The sequence below is a fragment of the Passer domesticus genome, chromosome 7 (genome assembly GCF_036417665.1).
Source record: "Passer domesticus isolate bPasDom1 chromosome 7, bPasDom1.hap1, whole genome shotgun sequence".
Taxonomy (NCBI): domain Eukaryota; kingdom Metazoa; phylum Chordata; class Aves; order Passeriformes; family Passeridae; genus Passer; species Passer domesticus.
In genome coordinates this window covers 4,563,731-4,582,702 of record NC_087480.1, presented here as the reverse complement: position 1 = coordinate 4,582,702, position 18,972 = coordinate 4,563,731, and the positions used below count along the sequence as shown (strand labels likewise).

General features: G+C 42.2%; 2 long non-coding RNA genes across 10 annotated transcripts in view; both read right to left on the bottom strand.

The window, feature by feature from the left end:
- The window catches only part of LOC135304269 (uncharacterized), a 139,021-nt gene extending 138,285 nt beyond the window's left edge, over window positions 1-736 (bottom strand). For 2 of the 3 annotated variants that reach the window (XR_010365707.1, XR_010365706.1), the window contains exon 1: window positions 327-736. This is a non-coding gene — a long non-coding RNA (uncharacterized LOC135304269). The remainder of the gene's footprint in view (window positions 1-326) is intronic. The other variant, XR_010365708.1, reaches the window with a different exon arrangement.
- A 412-nt stretch (window positions 737-1,148) lies between these two features.
- The window catches only part of LOC135304268 (uncharacterized), an 84,456-nt gene continuing 66,632 nt past the window's right edge, over window positions 1,149-18,972 (bottom strand). For all 7 annotated transcript variants that reach the window (XR_010365702.1, XR_010365700.1, XR_010365699.1 and 4 more), the window contains 4 exons: window positions 10,781-17,049; window positions 8,840-9,150; window positions 8,689-8,734; window positions 1,149-2,195 (listed from right to left, as the gene is read on the bottom strand). This is a non-coding gene — a long non-coding RNA (uncharacterized LOC135304268). The remainder of the gene's footprint in view (window positions 2,196-8,688; window positions 8,735-8,839; window positions 9,151-10,780; window positions 17,050-18,972) is intronic.

The window sequence follows — 18,972 nt, the reverse complement described above, 5'->3', positions numbered from 1 at the left end:
CCCAGCTCCTGGAGAGCCACTCTCAGAAACCTGCAATCATTAGGGTTGGAAAAGACCTCCAAAATCATCAAGTGACTCTTGGAGTGTTTGACCTTAATACTGACCCTGTTTGACCTTAATATTGAGCTTAATTAAAGCAAGATCAGCATAACTCAGCAAACAGATCAGCAGTGCTGTGAAAATCATCTTTAGTGCATCTTACACAAGCCATGAAGAGCAGGGTGGATTTAGACATTTCCAGCAGCAAACAAACAGAAAAAAAAATCCTAGTTGTACTGGGAGACATTGTCAGATATGAGGTAAAACCAGAGAATTATGAGACCTACCTGCATCAGCCACGACAAGTCACAGAATGCAAGGTTTGTCCTCTTGAAAATCCAGGTAAATTATTCCTTGAGCCTTTTCATCAGGAAGGGAGGCTGAGCCTTTTCTGCACCTTTTATTTACCCTTCTATGACTCCCATCACATAGGTTTTTCACACCTTCATTTGGGATAATTATCTCCTCATGTTTGAGTTAATTGTTGATGAGGGGAACCCAGTTTTTAATCTGTTGGTTAATCCAGATCTGCAGCATTTGGAGCCTTTTACTGACTGAAAGGATCCCAATACCCCTCCTCTCTGATGCCATCCTCATGGCCAAACTATATTTTATAAGTCTGTACTTCATTGGCAAACCCACCTCCGTTACAAAAATTCCGGTATCTTTATTTTGCATATATGCAGAGCCTGGTCCAAGTATGGCTGATAAATATATTGTATAAATAGTATAATAAATATATTGTATAAATAGTATAATAAATATAATAAACCCCCACCACCTAAATCAAGTGTTCCTCCTCATTTTAGTGGCCTGTTTGACTTGCAGGTAAATATTTTCCCTTACCAACCCATGTCATAAATTTCTCCCAGTTCAGATCAGTCTGCAAAACCAAAGGAATCTCTGTGTGCTGATATTCCTTGGTTTGTGATGGCCTCCCACTTTGGCTGTAACCATGGTGCTGCTTGATTTATCATGGCTGCATGGCACAATGTGTATCTCATTATTCTCTCCTGGAAGCTTTGTATGGCTTTTATTTAGCTATAAAAACAATTTACATTTTTTGAGCATCTGAATTAAAGATAGAATAGAACTATGACATGAAGAGCTGGAGATTTTATGCAAATTTATTTATAAATATAAATCACATTTAGAATGCAAAATTATACAAATGTCTTCTACAGAGCACCCATCTCTTAAAGAAATTGCTTCTTTACTTTTTTGAGGATAATGCCTAAATATGTTATCCATATATTTGCAATGGGAATGGAAACTGGGTAGAAAATTTCCCAAGGGAGATTTGGGAACCCAGTGGGATCAGTTATATGACAAGGAATCTTCCCAGTTCTACATCAGTGACTTGACATCACTCCATGTCACCAGCCTGTGTCACACTGGGAAGGAATTCCAGCTCTGCTGAAGCCACTGCAGATTCCTGGCTGGATTTACCTGGATTGTGATGCTCCAGTGTGCCAAGGGACACCCAGGGACAGCAGTGACATCCTGAGCCCACCTGGCAGTGCTCCTGTACCCACACCACCCCCCAGCACCTGTGCCAGGACTTGTGTTACTCAAAAATTCCAGAATAATTCCTGGGAAAACCCAGCTGCTTGCATCCAATTCCAATACTCCCAAGCACCATAAATCCAGGTGTTTTCCCTTGTTTTGGGGATTTCAGAATGGAATAGACTGTACTTTTGAAAGTGGGATACAAGAGATGAGGGTTTTCTGACTATAGAAATAATGTGTCATAAATAATGTGACAGTAGTTCCTTGGATTTCAAACCAGTCATGGATTTTAGATACAATTAGGGCTTCATCAAATTTCTTTTGTTACCTTTTCTCTGCTCTAATCTCAGGTTTTCCCCTTTCCCCTCTTTTGGGGTCTGGTTATTTTCTCATTTTCTCCTCTAACAAAAAATCTCTGCCCTGGGGAAAAAATCAGTGGTTGTTCTCTTGACTTTCCAACAAAATAATCCGTAAGAGGTCAGTTTTGATGAACAGTTTTAGCATAACATTCCTTCAACTTGATGGAAGTGACATCCAAACCATCTCAGAAATCTCCATGCTACCCATCCTTCTGTCCCAAGGAATTCTTCTCTGAGCAGTCTTGTTCCCATTGCACTTTATCCTCTCAAAAATGGGAGAATTGTTTCCTAAGGAAAGAAAAAAAAGCATAAAACATTAACTGCCAATGTCCTGCTCTTTCCTTAACGCTGCTTCTACACTGAGGTTAAATACAACTCTGGAATCAAAACTAAAACAGGAAAAGACTTTTCCCTAAGTTAGAGCAGCTCCACGGGGTGTTTGCTACCCTGAGCATCTGTAATTCACATAACAGAGTCACAAAATCACAGTTTGGAAAAGACCTCCAAGATCATCCATTCCCACCTTGACCCCAATTCCACCACATCCACCAAACCAAATCACCCACATTTCTGAGCCTCTCCTCACTGTTTTACCTATAAAAGCATCCAGTTTCATCTTCCTGCCATTTGAGTTTATTTAGTTCCACCTTTTGAAAAACTGCAAAGGGAAGAAACTCCAGGATTACAATTGAAAAACCCATAAAATGATCCTCTGAAATTTACCACGTTAGAAACTTCCTGTCAGTGTTTTTAACCATGCCACAAAAATCCTTAAAAGACACATAAGTTTTGGTTCAGTATCACGAAAAACTTTAAACACTTAATAAAGTGGATATTCTGGTGGATGAGCACTGAGGATACATTTCCAATTTTATACATTTAGGATGACAGAAAAATACCTTTTCTAGCCAATTATTGCTCCATCAGCATACTCAGAATTTGCCGAGGTGTTGTGGACAGAATGAAGTCCTATGCCTCAAAATTTTCATTATTAATGAAATCTGGATATTTGGAAGACAGCAACATCTGCTGTGAAGAGCAGGAGGGTGATGGCTGTGGATGCCCAGCTTGGCATCCTGGCTGGTACTGGACCAAACACATCCAGCAGGGCCCCAGAACATTGGGGCAGGGATGAAGAGATTAAAAAGGAAAAAAAGGAAGGTGCAGAATGAGAAAAGTTGTAACTAAGAAGAGCTGAGTTAACTGGAGACTGGTTGAACAAATGTAGAATAGTTCTACATTCAGGAGGGAATTGTGCTGGTACAACCTCCAGTCCCACCTCTGACAATTGGATTTAAGCACGAGTTTAAGGACAAAGCTGGGCTGGGATAGTTCGTGAGATCACTATAAAAGCACAACCTTCCATTCTCCCAAACCACATGGGTTTGACTTCCCATATGGAGTGACAAAATAAAAATGTAGTCTAAAAACTGCTCTCAAAAGTGCACTGGCTGAAGGCTGCTGCTTCCATGCCACAATTTGATTAGCCTTGTGTTTTATTTTTTCAGCAGAGACTTCCATTTATCTCTGATTTGGAGCATGAAAAGCTGCTTTTATAGTTGTAAGCAGAGGAGAAAAAGGCATCCTGGAAACAAATATAGACAGAGCTCTTCTGGCTTTAGAGCAGCTGCAGGAGGAAGGAAAATTATTAGAGCAGCACAAAAAGTGATGCAGGGAGAGGATCTCTCCTTGCAATCCGCACTCAAGCTCCCCGGCAGCCCGGTGCAGGGCATTAAATATTCCGTGCAGCTCTGGAGGAGCCTAAAGGAGCCAAAAATGGTCAGAGCAGAAGCGCCGGGGCGTGCGGAGGGCGCGGGGCCAGCGCGGCTCGCACCCCGGCAGCTCCTCCTGGCCAGGCAGCCCGGAGCCGAGATTTATTTAGTTTTTTTTTTCTTTTTTTTTTTTTTTTTTAGGGTTTTTGTTGGTTTTTTTCTTCCCAGGGACAAAATATTCCAGCCCCTCTCGGATGCTGCGGTGGTGTTGGGTCGCTCGCTGCAGGAGAGAACTTGAGCAGCTGGAGCAAGTCCAGGATGGGAATGGAGCTGGGAAGGGTCTGGAGCTCCAGGAGAGGCTGAGGAGCTGGAAAGGGGCTCAGCCTGGAGAAAAGGAGGCTCGGGGGGAACCTTGTGGCTCTGCACAGCTCCTGACAGGAGGGGACAGCCAGGGGGTAGCAGGGACAGGAGGAGAGGGAACAGCCCCAGGCTGGGCCAGGGGAGGCTCAGGTTGGATTTTAGAGAATTTTTCTTCATGGAAAGGGTGTAAAGCATCGGAATGGGCTAGCCAAGGCAGTGATGGATTCACCAGCCCAACAAGTGCTCAGAAAACCTGTGGATGTGGCACTTGGGGACTTGCTGTAGTGGTGAACATGGGGGTGGTGCTGGGTTGACAACTGGACTTGATGACTTTAAAGTTTTTTCCCAATCTTAGTGATTCCATGATTCTAAATTTTAAATTCCTCCCTGCCTCAGGCGGGGCAGGGAACAGACCATCATGCAAGCACCTGGAGGTCTGCTGGTGGCATCCAAGACCTGAAACCCTTGGCTTTGAAGGAGGAGGAGGGAAGATCACTCTTCATGGGAGCCCCCTAACATCAAGGAAGACCTGAGTCACTGCTTGAAGACAAGAAGGAAATATTCCAGCTGGGCCTCTCAGGGATTATTTCCCTCATATTATTTCCCTGGAGGAGAATACAAGAAGAGCATAAACCCACTAATACTTGTTTTAGATGAGCAGAAAGGTTGATCCGTGGAGGGAGTCGGGGTGAAACATTCGGCTTCTGAATCTGTCATTGGTATTTCTCATTATTTGTCTTTTGCCAAAATAAGTAAATAAATAAATAGCAGATAACTGAAAGAATTCACATACAGCTTTCCAGGATGATGGAGAAAATAATGTCTTGCTTTTCCTGCATTTCAGTTTTCCCACATCCCTGTGTTGGCCTGGGTTTTTGCAGGTTTATGGGTTTCCTGCAGGCTCTGGCACTGCACATTCTGGGACAGTTTCTGTCCTGTTTCTGCATTAATGTTTGTTACTGTGGATACAAAAGTGAAATAAAACTGAGAAAAAATTATTGTGTTTGCAAGAAAAAGATGCCCCTCTCCTCAGCACAGAAGGGAGACAGCAATGTCAGGGTGGGTTTGGTGAGGGAGAGCAAATCCCGGGTCTGGTTCAGCTCAGAAGGAATGAAAGATCCAACCCCCTCCCTCTTCAGGAACCTGGAGTGAGAAAAATCCAGACTGAAGTCCAGGAGCCTGCACTGGGCAGGCTCTGGACACACATCACACCACAGCCCAACATCTGCCACAGGGCACGATAAAGTTCTTCTATTTGATTCTTTTTTCTCTCTCTCGCCAGTTTCTTAAAGCTCTATGAATGATTTTCCCAATCTGTGCAAAAGCTCTGCACTCCCCCTTAAAAGAGATTTTTATAATATCTAAGAAATATTCAAATCTAAAGAGGGAAAAGAAATCAAGAGTGGGAAAAGGCTGTAAAAGCATTGGCAGAGAATGGATTAGAAAACAGCTTTTCTCTAAAGAATTTATATAGAGAAAAAAAAATCCAGCACTTCGGAAACAATTATTTACAAAGTTCAAAGAGTTTGGTACCCTTTGCTTGGGTAAGATAAGGGGCAACAAATAGCACCCACAGTCACGAGGAGTTTAACCCAATTACTCCTGTCAGCAAAACTAATTTTACAAAGCGCATTTCAGCCAGGAAGAATACTTTCCTTGCTCGCAATTCCTTTTTACATTGCTAATAAGTCTCTTAGCAGTCGATTAGAAGTGCCTCTTCAGGCAGGAGCGGGCGGATCGCCCTGAGCGCAGCCAGCGGTCCCTGCTCCGGAAAAATCCTGATTGGAGCCAGGGGGAATTTCGCCCGAGGAGCTTCCCTGCAGGTGTTTGGTGCCTGGCTGGGGCTCGTGTCATCGCAGGAGCTGCTGGTGGTTATTACACACTGACAGCTCCAGCAGCCGGAGCTGGGGCTGCTCTGACCCTGCTCCCTCACTGACACCCCGAAATCAAAGGGTGTTTTTAGTCCAGAGAGGGGAAGACAACTCACCTGCCTGACAGCTGGATAAGGCTCACAGACCTTAAAGATTTGTCCCAAATGATGCAAAATCTTGACAACTGGATAAGGCTCTCAAACCTTAAAGATTTGTCCCAAATGATGCAAAATGTATCTGGAACATCCCAAGTCCTGTCACCTGCTGAGTCAGGCAAACCCTTCAGGGCAATGTAAGTTCAGAGGAATCTAATTTCGGTAAAAAAAATGATGGATGAGGGACAAGGATGATCAAGGACAGCCCTCTCCGGGTTGGTGCCACTTTCTTTCCCCAGCTCCACAGACGGGGAACATTTCCCCAGGAGATGCTGAAAAGCCCCTGGCTGTGCTCTCTGGAAGGGAACAGCAGCAGGAGCTGCACCAAGGCAGGAAGATGAGCAGAGGCTATGAGAGATAGACAATTTAAACTTTTTGACTCATCCCCAGAAAAATCTGAAAAAAAAAAAAAAAATCAGTCTCTTTGTGGATACATACAATTTTATCAACTCTGCTGAAGGCAGTGAGAAGCCTCAGGGAGCCCTTGGCACCTCACCTGCACCTGGAAAATTAATGCAGTGTCTTAATTCATCCAGAGAAATGCTCACTTATGCAAAGAAAATATTTAAATTATGGAGAAGAGGATCAGATTCCAGCTTTGGGTATTCTGGGCAACTCTGTGATCTGTGTGTAGGCACCTCCCTGAAGAACAGGGACTGGAGGTGTCCATGTCCATCCCAAACACTATAAGAAATCATCTGACATCTAAATGCAGCACAGAGAAAATAGGCTAAATTTATTAAGTCAAGTTATTTCATTTTAATTCTCACTTTTTGGTTTCTGTTCCACAGGATTTGTGGCAATTCATGTCAAAGAGCCAAGCAAATATTTTCTTGTGCTGTGTGGAAGATGATGTCAGGCAATGACAGGAGTGAAATACTGACTTTGTAAAACTGTTTGTACCTGTGATAGGATGGACTCATTTTGTGAGATTATAGAAAATGCATTCCATGATTATATTATACACCCCTAGAGGCCCCGTGGAGGTGAGATTCTGCATCTCACAATGTTATTTAACCAGGAAAAAAGGGACTAAGTAAATAAAAAGTCTGCAGGATGTGACTTCATCGTGCACTGTTGCCACCTGCTTCTATGATTTAAAGGATGTTACTAAGAATATCAGGGTTGCTAATGTAAATGATGAAGAAATCAGAGGTCAATCATATAATAATAAATATTAGCATAGGTTTCCCAAGGCCAGAAGTGCCTGCAATGGTAATTGGAATTACGATTTTACTCTTGAATTATGTGATACTGAAAACACTTTGTTCTCTGCTGCTTTCCTGGAACTGCTCCATTAAAGCCAAGGAGACAAACTCTCCAATTTTGTTTAATCCAAGAATTAATGTCCCCTTTTCATGAGGATTTTTTTTTCTTCCTCACCCTGTACACGAAGTTGTGTTAGAGGGGTGTCCCTTGTGTTCCTGCTGCTGATCTGAGCACCCCAACCCTGCCACCCCTGTTGGATATTCAGGATAAAGTAGAAAAAGGAAAACTCCTCCAAACAGCACCACAGGCACAAAGGAAACATCAAATCCTGCCTCAACCACAAGCCACTTCCCCATGGAACACCAGGATAAAATGCTCTCTAGGTGCATTAATGCAACAGCCAATATATTAAATTTGATGAAACACTGGTCCCAGCAATATGGTTTAAATTGACAGAATAACTGAAGCTCATGGCACTATTTACAGCATCTCTGAATTACTCTGGACACACAGCAAGAACCAAAAAAATGTGGCTGCAGCTTCAGAAAAATTAATATTGGAGTTATCCAGCAACACCCTGTGCAGCCAAAAATCAGCCCAGCAGCCAGGCTGGTGCTGGGGGGAAATTCCAGAGGGTGAGGGGCTGGCAGTGGCTTTGAAGCACCGAGTGCCATCCTTCCACCTCCAGACTCCCTCCCTGCACTGCAGGCTGCTCTCCCAGAGCAGTCTGAAAGTCAGAAGCATGAAAATATTTCCAGCAAGTGAGAGTTGCTGGGTGCTGCCTGTCTCAGCTGGGGATTCCTGCCAGCACCACAGACAGCTTTGGAAATGCTGCTAAATCGTATTTTTTGCAGGGCAAAACCCCCCACAAACTAATCTTCTAGTGCTGCCTGAATATTGCTGGGCTGCTCTCCTTTCATGCCTGTGACTCCTTGCTGACAGGCAGCTCACAGAAGTCGTGTTGGAGCTGGTGGCTGATGCTGGAACACTCTGTGTGAAGAAATCAGGATACGCCAGGAGTGTTTCAACGCGGTTACACAAAAGTCTAAAATTAGGTCATAAATTATATAATCTCGCAAGGAAACAACAAATTTAATGACTATGCCAAACCAGAGATAAAAGCTGAGGAAGGAAATAGCATCTTGCTCATTAAATATTAAGGATCAGATCCTTCAAACACTTTCCAGTGATGAACTCTGTGGGAGCTTGGCATCTGTATTTGTGTGTGTTCCATAGAATGTGCTTATACATCATATACAAGTGCTGGGTGTGATTTATGGAGCACACACACACAGTAAGTATATTTATAATGCATAAATACATTCCATCAAGAGCAGAGAAGGTGATTAGTGAGAGTTTCCTAAGAGGTTTAATCAGATATTTTGATGGCTTATTTCCAGTGTTGCTCCAAAAGCATTTTTCATTACAGGGCACTGGGAGAGAGCAGGTAGAGGCATCTCCTGTCCCCACTTACAGCAGCAGCAGCTTTCACATCACATCCTCAGTGGGATTGCAGAACCCTGTAAAGGAAGAAAGATTACCAAGATGTAACAATGGGTTTGAAAACTCCCTGCAACCTTTGAATCCCTCCCCTAATGCTGCTGTGCCCCAGCCTTTCTTCTCACCTTACACCAGGCAAAGCTGGTTTGATCTGTCTGAAACAACGCAGGGGCGAGGTCTTGTGAATATTCCCTTAAAAGTTGGAAGCGATTCCCTGGGGCCGATGGCTGTGCTGATGTCCGGGGTATGTTAATGAGAGGGAATGGGAATCTCTGATGGAAAAAGGCAGATAGCACTCCCGTCCTTGCTGTCGTCAAAGCCTCTCTGATAACCATGTCCTTTTCTTCAAAGATTTGAGTCATTTGTGGATTGACTACATAATCCTTGTGCTGGAGCCTGGGAAAACTGCTGTTGATGCCCTTGGCAAATTCTTAGCCTAAAAAAGCATGAAAAAGAGGACCAAGTAATTTCAATTCCATAAAATACATTAAATGCAGCACACAGGTATGTAAATGGGAAACTCCATAACTGTAATTTGCCCATTTAGAGCCTGATCTAAAGGCTATAAAAGTTAATTTGAAATATTTTCATTGATTTTAATGGCCTTTAGACCAGGCCCATATTATGCACTACATATCATGTTTGTTTCAGTGCAATAGTGTATTTATGTAAAATGTGAGTTATGTGCATTATAACACATGCAGATCCTCTGCTTGTGCCAGGACAAAGCTTGTGAAATTTACAGGCTTTGGCCACACACATAAAATAAAAAAAAAAAAAAACAAAAAAAAAAAAAAAACCCAAAAAAAAAACAACCCACCAAAATAAAGTCCCAAATAATGATTAGTCTTTTTAAAAGTGAGATTAAAAAAACAATGAGGAGGCCTTATTTCATTATATACTAATACAACCTAAATGTATGTTAAGGATCATGAAATCCAAATGGAAATTCGCACAATTCCTCATTTCTGACTGAAGCAGTTCAACAACAACAAAAAAAAATATTACAAGCAAATGACTCAAAAGCTCTAAAAGAAACAGCACTTTTTTTTTTTTTTCTAATTTGAGGAGAAAAAAAAGGGTTTCAACCCAAGCTCAGCAAGGGATAACAGCATTACAGGCTCTGCATGGAGAATTTAGCCACTCATAATTCCAAATCCTTCTCAAATGCTTTATTGCTATAAGGTGGCTCATAGCAGCCTCTACACAACAGGACTCCCATAGCATTAACCATGAGAGATAGGCTTCCAGAAAGAAACTATAGCAAAGTAATTGTAAATCTCTAATGATGCATAAAACCGAGCTGAATTGGTCCTGAATTCTCAGCATAAAAGAAATGAACCATCAGAAGAACCAATTCTGGTGGCAGTATAACACACCCCAGTGTGGAAACTGTTTATGGTGTTTGCTGCAGTGGAAATATTCCCACTAATATGCAAGGATAGGAATTCATTAAAAAGGCCTGAATGCTGCAGCTTCTTGGGATGCCACGTGACTGAAACTGAAAACAAATCGTTGGCCAAAAAGAAAAGCTCATCTGTACCAAGGCAGGTCATTGGCTCAGGCAGTGCCAGTTTGCTGTACAATAAATTCAGCAGTGGGATCTGCAGGGTCTTTTTAAAATGAAATTAGATCAATAAATGCAGTGGGATCTGCAGGGTTTTAAACCCACCTTGTGAGACTTCCAGGGTGGTTTTATCTTGGGAGGCTTGGCAGAACCAGGTTGGGCTTTGTTGGAGCTATGTCCACCAAGATGTTCTCTGGACTGCTTGGACAGACCAGATTGAAGCCCCATCACCCTCCAAAAAATCCTGTGCCCAGCAGGACACCTGACCTGGGAGCTCCAGCAATGGCCCTCAAGGGACATGGCCACAGGCAGCACAGAGAGCTGTCTGTGTTAACACCCAAACTCTCAGTTTTCCTCAAAAAGTTTAGCTTATTCCCATCAGATTAGCACCCAATAAAATATTTAAAACCATAATTAATGATTCCGTTTAATTAATTAACAACACAACCCACAAACTCTACCAATGTACCCGGCTCATTCCAGAATCCTGGACCCTCACCAGTTAATCCAGAGGCACCTTGCTCCAGGAGCAGATCAGATGGATTGTCTGGGAGACCAGGACTGCAAGAACAAGAGGCTGCACACGTTTCCCCACACAGCCTCACCCAGGAGCTCCACTGTGGCCATAAATCCCATTTTTTGGGGCAAGGAACCGTCGTGCTTTTGTGTCCGGTGGATCTCTGGCTTTTTTTTTTTTTTTTTGGCACTGCCAAGAGGTGTGGGATCATGGGATGAAGCTTTTCTGGCACCAGGGCATCTGTCCACTGAGAAGGAGATTGACAGGGCTGGAATGGTTGGGTTTGTTTGCTTTCTCATTTCACAACTCGGAAGAGCCAGACATCTGAGAGCTCGGATGCTTCGTTGCACGGTGTCAAAACCGGCGGAGGCACAGATTTGAAATCTGCATACGTGGACAAAAAAGAGGGCGTATTTGAAATTAATTACAATTTCTAGGCATTACCCAGAGAATAATATTTACCCATAATAAGCATGCACCAAGGAACAGCACATTTACTGCACGGTTTTTAGTGAAGCTGCAGTTTTCCACACTTGCGTGTAGGACTCCAAGGCTTAACTAGGACTTTGCATTTTATAAAAGCATTTTAAAGAATTATCTTATAAAAAAATCAAATATCACTGGTTTAAAGTCAAGCTAAAATGAAATGAAATGCGAGTGACCCACTGGGACTTCCTATGCTTGCAGTTGCATTTATCTGCATCACACACAACACAACAGTTATAAAACATCCCATAACTCTGTACAGGTGTCACAGCCTTACCTATAATCCTCCTGGAAATTCTGGGAAGAAAAGGTAAACAATTTTAAAAGGGGAAAAATAAATAAAAGCAGTGGTTTCGCTCTGTTTTAACTGTAGATGAAGAAATAGGTGAAGAAATTAATTGTTCCTAAGAAATAACCTCCTTTTGCATAAATATAACAATAAAGGAATGGGGGAAATGAGAAAAGAGGTGTGGCCCACAGCAGGTGTAAATGAAAAATGAATTAATTCACACTGCTACAAACTTCCTTCTCATTGGTGAGGTGCTGGCACTGTAACCATCCTTGTATTTACCTCTGATTTAGGGGTCTTATCCTGTCAGCAGTTTATGGGTGCTCATTTTGGAAATAAAAACCCAAACTAGCTGGCCCATTTCCCTGAGGATCCCGCAGCAGGAATTGCTGTCCAAGATGCCCCACTGGCACCTCTCTATTCCAAGGTACCTCCATTTTCCCCAATCAAATCAGAACAACTCTAATTAAAGGTAAACAAGAAGCTAAAGTGAGATGAATGGTTCATAGGTGCTTCATGCTTCTCTACATTGATTAATAGATAAAGAATTCACCCCTCCACCAAATTAGTTGACAAACCCTGCTGTAATTACTCCCTGTACACAATGATCTGTAGGCACAGGGAACTCCAGCAGGGACTGAGCTCCCTCCAAAGATATTTTGTGCTGGTTGGCTGCACCCACCAGGTATTTACATCCCACAAATCTTGTCTTTGTATTCCAAGTTTCTCAATATGGTTTTAATTTGAAATTAAAGCAGGGGTGGTCACTCTTTCATGGAATGCCATCACTTGTGAATCAGGTTTGCAGCGTGGGCAGTTGCCCTGAACTCTGCTATTTCTTGGCTTTAGGAGTTTAATTTTTCCTTTTGTTTTCCCTGTTGTTGTCCTGCACGTTACTCTGCTCCGTGAGAAAACACAATTTTCTTTCACCCATGGAAGAAATTTTGTGAAAGCAGCTCATTTAGCACCCCAAATTCAACCCCAAAGTTGATCCAGAAGACACCTGACCACTCCTAAGGCAGAGCACTACAAGAGAAAACACTTCAGGGCCTGCACCAAATATTGCCTGGCCACCATGGACCAGGCTGGAGGCACCCAGAGATGGGCTCCAACTTCTGGAGAATGCACTGATTGAGTTATTTTTGAGTTTGCTATTAGAATAATTAATGGTTGTTAGGGTAGGAAGCAGCAGCTGGGAAGGGGTGGATAAAGGGCTGAGTCTTGTTCATTGATTACTTTGCAGTTCAAGTTTTGCAAGGGGGATCCAGCCCTTGAGAGGGAGATTCCTGTGCTGGAAAAAGGAGAATCAATAAGTCTATTGGGAAAAACATAATTTCATTTTCCTTCTTAACCACAAATTGAGATACACACATTTCTCCCTCCCTGCTTTTGCCTGACTTAAATATATCCTGTGTTATGTAAGTAATTGTTTTGAACCCACTCTAGGACACAGCCAGAGACATGACTCCAATAACACATTATCAGTAAAACAAAGCAAAACAGTTTGATGTCCCTGCTGGGTTTGTATATCCACTCTTAAATGAGCAGATTGTCTCATTATTCACCCTGATCTGGTCATTGTATGCTTAGTCACAGCTGTCACAACAGGTGCCCAAGCCTCCCCCTCCGTGGCACTGCCTTTGCTCTCTGGAGTTTGTTGTCACATTCCTCTGGTGGCTTTGCTGTTCCCTCTCTGGCTCTTTCCAGGCTCACCTTCATCATTCCTTCTGAGATCATCCAGGTTTGGCTAACTCAGGATGTAGCAAACCTTCATCATAGCCATCAGTTCTCAAGCTGACGTTCCTCATCCCATCGCAAAAAACCAATTTATCCATCAACTCTGGCCATGGTCGTCTTGCCTGGACTTTTCCCATCTCTCTCAGTATCTCCTGTGACCACTTCTCCTCATAGAATTTGGTATTCCAGGACAAGGGAGGCTAGAGGCTGATTCCTCCACTAGACCAGATCATGCCAAGCGACAGCAGGAGACTCCAGTGAGTTGAGAATTTCCATGGGCTCTTGTCCAACATGATATTTAACAAGAAAATTCTTTGGAAACAGCTTTTATGCCCCAAGATATCATCTCTCCCCTTTTATTTCTCTTTAACGTCCTTTGGTGGTGGTGTGGGGTTCCCAGGCTGGAGTGCAGAGCTGCTCCCCTCCTGTTCCTCTGCTCTCACTGCAGATTTATACATTGCATTTTCCCACTGAGCTTAGCACTCACTGGGGATCTTTTACTGCCGAAAATCCTGCGAGTTCTTCAATTATCAGCACTGTGCCACTGTGAACTAACAAACTTTATCTAATACAGCAGCATATCAAACATTTTTAGTTCTGTAACAAATGTTTTCTTAGCTGGAAGCAAATCTCCTCTGATATTAAAGTACCTTCAAATAAAGAAACAATTTTATATGATTTTTTTTTTCTATTGTCGTCAAGGAATATATTGCAGGTTGAGGGGAAAATATACACAATTCAAGCAAGCTATTTTATGTTTTTTAGACATCAGAATTTAGGGCCTAATTCCTGAAATGATGTAATCCATCAGTCCCACTGAATTCCAAAGGCTGGTGAGGGAGAAACTAGACTGAAAGCCAGGAATGTAACCTGTATCAATCCCCTGGAGCACTGAAAAGATTTCTATAATTTTCCTTCAATAAAACTACAAAGGAGCAAGGAAAATATCCAGCTCTTGATTTACAGAATAAATAAATTCAGTGCACTATTACTACTACCACCACCATTTGTTTTGTCTCTAAAAATCCAGAGTTAGGGGCTAAACCAAGCATTTCTATCTCAAGTTTCATCCATTTGGGATTAAAATCTTCATTTCTCCCTAATTTTCTCTTCCTGCCCTGCCTTCCCTGTCCTGCAGCACAGGAACTCTCTACAGAAACACAACTCCCTACAGCTGAGAACAAAGTTTTACCAAAATCTTCAATACATTGCCACCATTTTTAACACAATTTATTGCCTGAAAAGCAAAAGTAGAGCCATTATTGCGTTCATCCAGATTTCTCTTGGTCACCTCCACTTTCAATAATTCATCCTCTCTGTCCTTACATTTTACAGCTCTTTGGGAATATTAATTAGCACAAGGAGCTAAATTGATTTAAATTCTTGCTGCCTTAAAACTGAGTAGGAAATTAATTTCTCTCTTATTCTCCCTCTTTTCCCATATTACTTAAAAAGCAAAATAATTTTTTCTGGTGTTTGTGGCTTGACCTTTTCCAGGGTGGGCAGTGCCCCAGGCTGGCATTGGGTCACCTGCTAAACCAAATGGGAGCAGCAGTACCTGAATGCGCCTGAATGCAGGTAGGGACTGATGGTCAAGAAAACATCAATCTGCAAAAAATGTAAACAAATTTGGAGGGAAGAACAAATCTGAGGGGTGATTTGGTGAGGAACAAACCAGAACAGAAAGTTGGTTTCCTACAATATAGCAGTGCAAAGGATCTGAAGGAAAGGAGCTTGGCCACTGCTTGTTTGGTTTTTGGTTTTGGTTTTTTTTTTTTTTTGTCTTTATTGGGTTTTGAGGGATTTTTTGGTGCTGGTGGTGGTTTTGGGGAATTTTTCTTTACGTTGTTCTGATTGCTTTATTCCATGGCTTGGCTTAACACACTTTCTCCAAAAGTCACTGACCAGGATAAAAGAAACCTTGATTGCTCCAGACATCCCTTCACCAAAGGGAGGACCCAGCTCCTCCCAGGAGGTTTGAACCCACTCTCATTTTCAGCATTTTTATCCTTCTAAAACCTTAATCTTCCATATTATTAAGCTCTTCCTATTCAAAGATCCCAAAAAGTTGGCTGTGCCAACTACCCAGCCTGGAGTTCAAAGCCTTTATGGGTGAGGAGACATTTGAGAGCATAATAACAACACAATGTCTTTATCAAGGATTGTCAGAGAGTTGGAATTACCAGTGGCTATCAGTCAATAATTGTTGGAGTAAGTGATGGATAAGGGATAACCATTCCCAAGCAATTCTGCTGTGGGAATGAGAAAAGCAGCTGGAAGGAATTTATAACTAGAACCTCACAGAGCTCAGAGAAATGTGATGTATAAACAGATTATTATTTCCTGTGGATATTGATGATAAATGAACTGGATTTGGTATGTCTGGGAAATATCACCACCCTCCAAGCCACCTCAGCTCCCTGTGGCTGAAGGCAAAAACCTCTCCTGTAACTTATGAGAACTTGGAAAAAAAATAAAGCACTGAGTATCTGGGTCGTTAGAAATACAAAAGTTGCACATTTTTCATTTAATTAGTATTTCCTGCGGGCTTTCAGTGTAATGAGTCATTGATTATTGCAAGGAGTGCTTTGTAGGGTAAATTAATTCATTTAAGAGAAACAGTAAGAAGTGTTAAGTAGCTGGATAAATAAATAAAAGGCAAAGTGTTTTGGTCATTTGGTTGCAAGTCAGGCCCAGGGGACCCCAATTTCTCTAAATCAGCTACTCAGTGAGCACACCAATACCTGCCCTCCTCTTTCCTTACCTTTACCTGTACCTACAGCTTTTTTACAATATGGAAAATCCCTATAGATAAAGCAAAAATAAAGAAAACTGTTCCTCTGCTGAAAAACAGATTACCAGCCTGGTAGCTAATTACATGAGAAAATATATGCAAAAAATGGAGTTTCCACTTAATTTAGAGAAAACTTCTATTTGCTGCCTGTTCATTTCTAGTAATAAACAGAATTTCTGATAAGAAAATAAAGCAGAAGGAGTACATTAACATTTAAGGTCAAAAAGAGAAAAAAGACAATGTTTGGAAGATGTTTGTGACATTAACCTTAAAACACAGACATGGGACAGGACTAAAGGTATGTAAGGATATATTATCTGGATTTTCACAGGGCTTGCAAAAAGATATTCTTAGGAAAAAGTCATTGAAACAAGAAACCTCTTCAATGCAAACAGAGATGGAAAAGGAGTAATTTTTCCTCCTTGGGACGTCTCTGATTCTTCTTAGCTGAAGATATATTGGAATGTATCAATATATTTATGCAGGATTTGATTTACCAAACCAGCCAGCAACTGCCTTTTGAGAATTCCACACAGGGGAAAGAAAGGAACGATATAATTCCTTACCTTGAGCTCATTCCCACCACGAATGAGTTTGGATCACAAAAGATTTGGCACCACTAAAATATGGTTATAGTTTGTGAAGATCCCAAACTCCCCGCAGTGTTAAACTCCATAAATCCAGGGGAAATGTTGCCTCGTGTTTGGCCTGAACACAGAGCTACAAAATCCACAAACATTGTGGTTCCTTTGGTGGTTTTTGTTGTTGAGAAGGGTTCCCAAAGTGCTGGGGGGAAATTTCTTTCCATTGGTCTCATTTTGTCTTTACAAAACTTGCCTTTTGCTGCCTCCTGTCTTGGACACTGAATTTTAGGTTTTGGCCAGGAGCACCCAAGCACAGAAAGGTAAAAATCACCTCAGTTTCCAAATATTTCTTCAATTCACACTGCGAAGAAAGAGAGAGAAAAAACCCCACCTTTATACAGGAAATTATTCCTAGAAATCACAATCTAAGCAGGGGAAATGCTAAATTCGAGAAGTAAATTAGTCATTTATAATATGCACTCAGATCTAGCCTGAGATGTGCTATTAACTCATTTTAAGCTGCAAAACTCTGGGGATAAGAGGCACATTTTCCATGTTGGGACTTGTAGAGTCAAATTTAAACCCATTAATGGTACTCACCAAGCACCAGCGCTCTGAGGTGGCCTCACTGAGCAAGGCAGAGCCCTGCCAGAGCAAATTCCATTTATCCAAGGTTCTTCTTCCAGTAAGGAGCAGTGAACAGGCTACATAAAAGCTGAATTAAAAACCTCAACCTAAAATAGGGTGTGTAAAAAGTAGCAGGGAGTCCTTCCCTCCCTGGAGATCCCTGTTTTCCCAACAAACAGGCAGATTGTAAGGAGCCATTGTGTATTATTTTCTGCTGGTAAATGACTTTGTTCCCGTGTCTGCAACACTGCAGGGGACACTCCAGCTTGGGGACAGATCTCCAGCTGGAATAACCCTGCCCAGGCACAGAGCCTCTCCCAGGGAACTCAGGGGTTTCATTCTTTGGAATTCCTGGTACGGAAAAGAGGGGAAAGAAAGAAAGGTGCCTTTCCATCATCAGCAGAGAGGTGAGTAGTATTGCATTTACAGACATGGATTTTGGGGTAACTTCAGAAATTCACTCACTGGGAACTCACAAAGCTGGGGGTGTCTCTGGGAAGAGTGCAGGGGTGGGCAGGCCCTGGCACAGGTTGCCCAGAGAAATGGTGGCTGGCCCATCCCTGGAAGTGCTCAAACCCCTTCTGGCTGGGGTTTGGAACAACCTGATCTGGTGGAAGGTCCCTGCCCACAGCAGGAGGGTTGGAGCGAGGTGATCTTCGAGGTCCCTTTTAACCCAAACCCTTTTGTGATTCTGTGATTTAGATTTTTTGGCCTGGAACTGATGATGCTGATGTTGAAATGGCTGATAACATCAGGTTTTTTTTCCCCAGATCTGTTTGATTACTAAAAATAGCATAGAATCATGTAATAGTTTGGGTTGGAGGGCACCTTAAGGATCACCTAATACCAGTATGCAGTGAGAATGCTCACAAAAAGAGCTGAGTTCTGCCCTATTATTATCTTCGTAAAATATTTTTTATTTTCTAGAAATTGCATATGTTGATCCTTGCAATGCTTTACAAATAATGCATTTATCCATCATTTAAAGCGTACATTATAATTTATAGGTTAGTTATTTTATTTTGGTGTCAATCAAAGTGGGAAGCTGTATGAAAGAGCTTGGATTAGGAGAAAGAGATTTTTCATGGTAAGCTTTAATAAACTAACGATGACATTATAAGAGCTATCAAATAAAAACCTGCCATCTAATAATAAGCTTGCTCCTGTTTATTTAAATGTTCCACTTTGTGCCTGTTTGTAAAAAGTTAATCGTTACAGCAAAGTTCAACCTGTAGAAACAGGTGAGTCTGCTTTGGCTAAAACCTGCAGCACTGAGGAGTGGAAAGGGGGTTGGAGATTTCAGCCCTTTTTATTACAGAATAAAACCTCCTTCTGGAGATGAACAGGAGGTTTTGCCCAAATAACTCCTGTATTAGGCAGGTGAGGATTATCCCTGTCCTAGCACAGCCCCGTGCAACCTGAGCTTGAATATTTCCAGGGATGGAGCATCCACCACCTCCCCTGGCAGCCTGTGCCAGTGTTTTGTAAAGGAATTTCCTCCTAAATCCGTCTTGTCCTCACCCCACCAGGCTGGAAGCTCCAGTGGCTCCCAGAGATGGTCCTGCTGGGCAGCCACCTGCTCCCTTGCATTCCACAGACTAAAACACATCCAAAATTCATTCATCAAAGTTATTCTTGGGGAACCAGCTCTCCCGGC